Below are 6,763 nucleotides of genomic sequence, written 5' to 3'. Positions count from 1 at the left end.
TACACTTTAACTCTCTCTGTCACCTGAACCTTCCCCCAAGTATCTCAGGTACCCCAAGCACACACATACATACCATGCCAATCAAGTTAGGAACTTACTTATGTGTAGGTGGGTTGTATGTGTGTGAGCTAGTGAGTGTGTGTGTGTATATCATTGTGTGTATGATATATGAATTAGTGATCTGTGTATGTGTACTGAGTGTGTGGGTATGGACAATTGTTTTTTGTCTAACTTTTTGGGAGTATAGTGTATGTGCTTGAACTGGTGATAGGTATGCATGTGCCTAGGCTAGTTTGGATGTGTATGTGCCTGAGCTGGTAGCGTGTGTGTGTGTGTGTGTGTGTATCCAATTGATTTGTGTGTTTGTGTGCAATTGTGTCTCACTCTCCTGTCTAACAGCACGATATTGAGATCCTGAGAGTTGGCCTAAACCCACAGGGCAACAATAGGTTCGATCTCCTGTTCAATGGAGCCACACGTAGTATACTCTGGAAGGTAGGCCCTGCTCAGAGTATCTGCCACTAGCAGTGACTTCCTTGGATGGTACCTGATGCTCACATCATAGTGCTGAAATCTCAATATTTTTGCATTCCAGTTGCTATGTTGCACTCAGCTGTGGCTTCTTCATAATGCATCCCAGGGGCTTGTGATCAAAGTGCACATCCACCTTCAATCCAAAGGTCGAATCTTTCCATTTCAAAGAACATGGCCAGGAGTTCCATTTCTGTCTGAGTATACCCTTTTTTCTGTATCTGTCAGGGCCCAGCTGGCAAATGCTATGAGTTGCTGGCTCTGCATTAGTGCTGCTCCTAGACCTCTCTGGAGGTATTACATTGTTGTTGTAGTTGCTCTGCCTCAAGACTGGAGACTCATTTATGAGTTTCTTTATAGTTCCAAATGTCTGCTCCTGGGCTTCTGCCCAGTCCCCTGCTGCCTTCTTTTTTTTTTTTTTTTTCGTTCTCTCAAAGGTTCACAATACTCTGATAGCACAGAATCTGGAAAAATAGTGAACTAACTTTATAGGCTCTCTACGCCTATAAATCTGTTATGTTTCCAAAATTACATGTGGATGTCAGTATTTTCAGCTCTTTAACTATTCCTTCTTCTAGATCCTAGTTCCAGGTTTAAAAAAAAGTGGTAGCTTGCCACAGTTTTATTTGTTCTGGGGTCACAGCATTCATCAAAACCTTCATCAGTTGCTCTTATGTATTAGGCCCCTCAGGCAAAAATGTTGCACTCACTTCTTTGCCTTTTATCCCAATACGGTTATGGAAAAGATTTACCTTCATTGTCTCATCCTTCTCTGCCATAGTACAAGGCCAGTTCTTCTTTCCATTGTTTCCATGCCACTGCCAGGTTCTTTGCCTGGAAATCAAAATGTGCAGGGAGTCTTGAGTCCCTCCTGTTCTATTTGCTGTGCAGGCAATGCTTTTAAATCAATCCCTATTTGCTGTGGTTCTCAGTTGTTGCCACAATGGTCCATGCACAAAACTCTCTGCATTATTATTATTAAGGGGACTCCATCTTTATTTTAAGTGCATTATATTCAGTGTTGCTGCTTACAGCCATGAGGTGTTCAGAGCTGTTGCCAAATTCCCTAAGCACATGTAGCTTCCTGATATCACCCTCCAAACCATCCCCACTACAATTTCCATTGCAACCTACAGGTTGTTACAAGAGTAACACATGCAAAGGTATTCTTATTTCATTCCTAATTAAGTGAAGGAGATGTCTGATGTTATCAAGAACTCTTCTTTATGTTAGAGCTCTCATTGTCAACTGTCATATGGTCCACTTGACTGTTCAAAGGGTACTCCACTGGCTGCTTTCCTTTGTCATTGTTCCCAGGTCTACCTTAAGTCATTTATTGTCACACCACGAATTCCAATTCAACATGCAGTATTTTTCATTTTGTATCAAGAAGGTGTCCCCACTTCTTCAGGTAAGATGTGGGAACTGTCAATCCTCCTGGATCACGGTGTACACATGAGGGCCACCCATACAATCCAAAGACCAGATGAGTCTAGGTGTTTGGTGCCTCCGTGGCTGTAGTTGCATACATGTCTGGGAATCGAACTTAGGTTTCCTGTGTGTTAGATGAGGATTCTACCACTGAGCCACAGGGCACTCCACTGCTTCAGTTCCACTACTACTCTCCAGTCCACTACCAATTTTACTTCACTTGAATTTTGCTAATTTCTCATTTTGCTTCAGAGAACATTTCTTATCTCTTCATTACTACACAGATTATATCTGCAGGCTTTAAAATGTCAATTACCAATTAAAATGGAAACACTCTTAATTTTGCCATTTAAAACACATAAAATATATATTCTGCACCCTGTTTTTGAACTTTTTATATTGGTACTTTTTGTATGTGAGGAAAAATAGATAATGTTAGACTATGCAGAACATAAATAATGGAGAGAATGTGGGTAACTTTTTTAATTTACTCTGTGAAAAGAGATCTGTCAAGCAGGATTTCATATGCAAATGAAAAATGAAGCAAAATAAGTACCTGTATATAGGATTCTTTTGACAGAATTGCTCTGTTGCAAAAGCTTTCTTCTCCTTTTTATGTTTAGTACACAGAAGCTAATTAGAGGCTTTTTTTTTGACACTTCTGTCTATTTGATATCCATACAAGTGATATAAACCAAATAGAAAGAAAGGAAAGCCAGCTTGCTTCCTGTTCATATAAATCCATTTTTAACTAGTTGCCACAAAAGCCTTGAGGTGAGCATACATTTAAGTATCAATTATACATTAACTTAATGATTCAACTCCATCAATTAAAAGCTATAATTTGTAATATAACATAAAGATAGGTATTTAGTCTCTTCTTAATCTTCAAAGGGTTTGCACTTCTAAATTGTTTTTCTGCACCTATAACGGCAGACATAAGCGGAGTTTGCTCATGTTGAACATTCAAAGAGAGTTCATCAGATATTTAAGTGGGATTCATTGCCCAAAAGTTAGGGTATGAACATGGAATATGATTAATATAGGACCATAGAAAGTATTACTGGAAAGGACCTCATAGGGCCAACCACTCCAACTCCCCTACTTAAGGCAGGATCATCCCTGACTAAATTATCCCAGTCAAGTGTCTGTCCAAGCTGCTCTTGAAAACTTCTAAGGATGGAGATTCCACAATCTCTCTGCATAGCCTGCATAGTCCAATACTTGACTACCCTTATAGTCAGATAGTTCCCCCAAATCTCCAACCTTAATTTCACCTTCTGAGGCTTGAGGCCATTTCTCCCGGTTAAACCCACTACAGCCACAGACAAAAAGCCCATCTCCATCCTTCTCTATAATTGCCTTCAGGTATTTGAAGACTGTTACCATATACCTCACCCCAGTCTTCTCTTTTTAGACTAAATAACCCCTAGCTCTTTCAGGCCATTTCTCATATGTCTTGCTGCCTAGGCCCTTAAGCATTTTTGTTGCTCTGCTTTGAACTCATTTCTCTGTCCACATCCTTTCTTAAAATGTGGGGGCCAAAACTGGACACAGTCCTCCAGGTGAGGCCTCACCACTGGTGAATAGAGTAGAAGAGTCACTTCACTTGATTTGCAGGTGACACTCCTGTTGACAGAACCCATTGTGTTGTTAGTGTGTTTTGCAACAAAAGCACACTGTTGGCTCATATTTAGATTACAGTCTATTACCAGGTCTTTCTCTGCAGTACTTCAGCTTATCCAATCATTTCCCAGCCTATAAATTGAGTAATTTATCCTGGATTTTAATCTGTAGTCCATTTACTCCAAATTAAGGAACAAACTGGTGAACAAATTAAGAGGCTGTGACGTGGATGACTGCACAGTCTGGTGGGTGGCGAATTGGCTAGAGGGTCGCACCCAAAGAGTCGTGGTAGATGGGTCGGTCTCGACCTGGAAGGGTGTGGGCAGTGGGGTCCTGCAGGGTTCGGTCCTTGGACCGATACTCTTTAATGTCTTCATCAGCGACTTGGACGTGGGAGTGAAATGTACTCTGTCCAAGTTTGCGGATGACACAAAGCTATGGGGAGAAGTGGACACGCCGGAGGGCAGGGAACAGCTGCAGGCAGACCTGGATAGGCTGGACAAGTGGGCAGAAAACAACAGGATGCAGTTCAACAAGGAGAAATGCAAAGTGCTGCACCTAGGGAGGAAAAATGTCCAGCACACCTACAGCCTAGGGAATGACCTGCTGGGTGGCACAGAGGTGGAAAGGGATCCTGGAGTCCTAGTGGACTCCAAGTTGAACATGAGCCGGCAGTGTGACGAAGCCATCAGAAAAGCCAATGGCACTTTATCGTGCATCAGCACATGCATGACAAATAGGTCCAGGGAGGTGATACTTCCCCTCTATAGGGCGTTGGTCAGACCGCAGTTGGAGTACTGCGTGCAATTCTGGGCGCCACACTTCAAGAAGGATGCGGATAACCTGGAGAGGGTACAGCGAAGGGCAACTCGTATGGTCAAGGGCCTGCAGACCAAGCCCTACGAGGAGAGACTAGAGAAACTGGACCTTTTCAGCCTCCGCAAGAGAAGGTTGAGAGGCGACCTTGTAGCTGCCTATAAGTTCATCACGGGGGCACAGAAGGGAATTGGTGAGGATTTATTCACCAAGGCGCCCCCGGGGGTTACAAGAAACAATGGCCACAAGCTAGCAGAGAGCAGATTTAGACTGGACATTAGGAAGAACTTCTTCACAGTTCGAGTGGCCAAGGTCTGGAACGGGCTCCCAAGGGAGGTGGTCCTCTCCCCTACCCTGGGGGTCTTCAAGAGGAGGTTAGACGAGTATCTAGCTGGGGTCATCTAGACCCAGCACTCTTTCCTGCTTATGCAGGGGGTCGGACTTGATGATCTATTGAGGTCCCTTCCGACCCTAACATCTATGAATCTATGAAACAGTGGGCACATCTACACATACCCCTATGGCACCATTGTTACTGCGCTGTGCCAGTGGTGCAGTTATTTTTAGCGCCTACATTGCTGTAGTGATGTGCTATACAGAGGGAACTCATCGCTATGGCGACATAGCTGTGGCATCATGGTTTGAGCCTGCCAAAGCTACATTGCCATAGTACATTGCTACAACAACATAGCATCAAATATAGATGCACCCACTGTCTACTCTAAGTGTCTGGGCTCCAGTTCTTGCTATTACAATACCTAGCCAGGTGGCAGAGGCATCACTGATTAATAATAATATTGACTTGGGGAGAGGAGAAAGGGCACTTTCCACCATTGCTACTACCAGTGTAGCTTGAACAGTGTTAGCAATAACATAGGGTAAGCCTCTGTATTATGCTCCTGTAGAGTCTGGGACTCTTGCTTATTTGTTAAAGTTACTACATATTTTTGAAGGAATAACTTTACCATGTATTCAAGTGTTTTACTGTGCAATCAGCTGGGTGTCATGAGTTCCTTCCACTTTTAGTACAAATTACATTCAATGTACTATGTAGTAAATCTGTTGTCTGTAGCCTCTTAGCTGAGAGAATGGCAGAATTGGAGAATAAAAAATGCACTTGCAATAGGATTTCTAAATAATTGGATTTCTAAATAATTCAGCTGGATCTAAGCAGCATCTGCCACCCCAAAATTTGTACCACACATTGTGTCTGGCAAAATAGTAAAGCCTACATCAAGAAATGAACTTCCACTAGCTTCCTATATTGCCTCATTAAACCTGATTTTTTTTTATTAATTGCTTTCAATGCAAATACACCACAACAGCAGCTTGTGGCCACTTAGCAGTGGAACAAACATATGAGTCCTCTTTAACCCAGGGTCATCCAGAGACTCAGGAAACATGGGCACAGAACAGCTGAATCAATGTGCAATGTAAGACCAGTTTTAAGGTTGACACAATAGTTCACTTGTCACCTTGTCTCTTTCATCCTCAGATAGTGCTCAAACTCATGTAAAGCTGATTAAGTCAACCTTAGCAATATCCTGCCAAAGCTAAATCACTCCATCCCATCACCACAAATATGGTTAATAGTACAAAAGTACAATAACAAATGTAAGGTATAGCTTTCTGAGGGGTGGAGGATGGGGCAAGGGGGATCTGCTGGTGAAGCTGGACATTTCTGTCTGTGGGGGAGAGAGACTACAGAACTAGCTATTGAGTTAGTAGAGGGCAAGGTGATGACTACTGAGGGCACATTTCTTTTTGCTCATAAAAGATATAGATCAGCTAGTGGGAATGTTCCATAGGAAGGTCACAGAGACAGGCTGTCCGGGTCTTTATAGGTGAAAATACTTAGGCTGAGCATTAGGACACAACTGCTATCAGGAATCATACAACAGAAGCCAATAAAGTGCCTGCAGTACTTGCCAAGGACTGATGGGATTTGGTATGCTATGGCAGTCTCCACAGAAGGATGTAACCATTACAGTAAGGACTATCTGTGCTTTGGCAACTGTGCTAGTGTCTCTGTTTTTCTCTTGTAATTGTTATTCCATTAATATTTCCCAAGTATCCAGGGCTTATTTTCTGCAATGTAGGTAAATTATCCCAACCCCTTATACTTTTCCGTTACCTATATCTGCTTTCTTTTTGGCAGAAAGAATCCAAAGCTGCCAAGGTCCATGTGTTCCATTGTATTACTGTTTACAACATTTATATTTTAGAGTTTCTCTCTGTCTCTGATCACAGAGGACTTGAGGAGGTATAACCACTTTAACTACAACCTTCCATCTCCTCCTATCTTGCACAATCTCCTTCCACCTTGCTGCATCTTTGCCTATCCCTTCTAAATCAGTTT

This window comes from Alligator mississippiensis, chromosome 4 (assembly GCF_030867095.1).
Source record: "Alligator mississippiensis isolate rAllMis1 chromosome 4, rAllMis1, whole genome shotgun sequence".
Lineage (NCBI taxonomy): Eukaryota > Metazoa > Chordata > Crocodylia > Alligatoridae > Alligator > Alligator mississippiensis.
The sequence above is the reverse complement of the archived record's forward strand: the minus strand, read 5'-3'. Positions refer to the sequence as shown.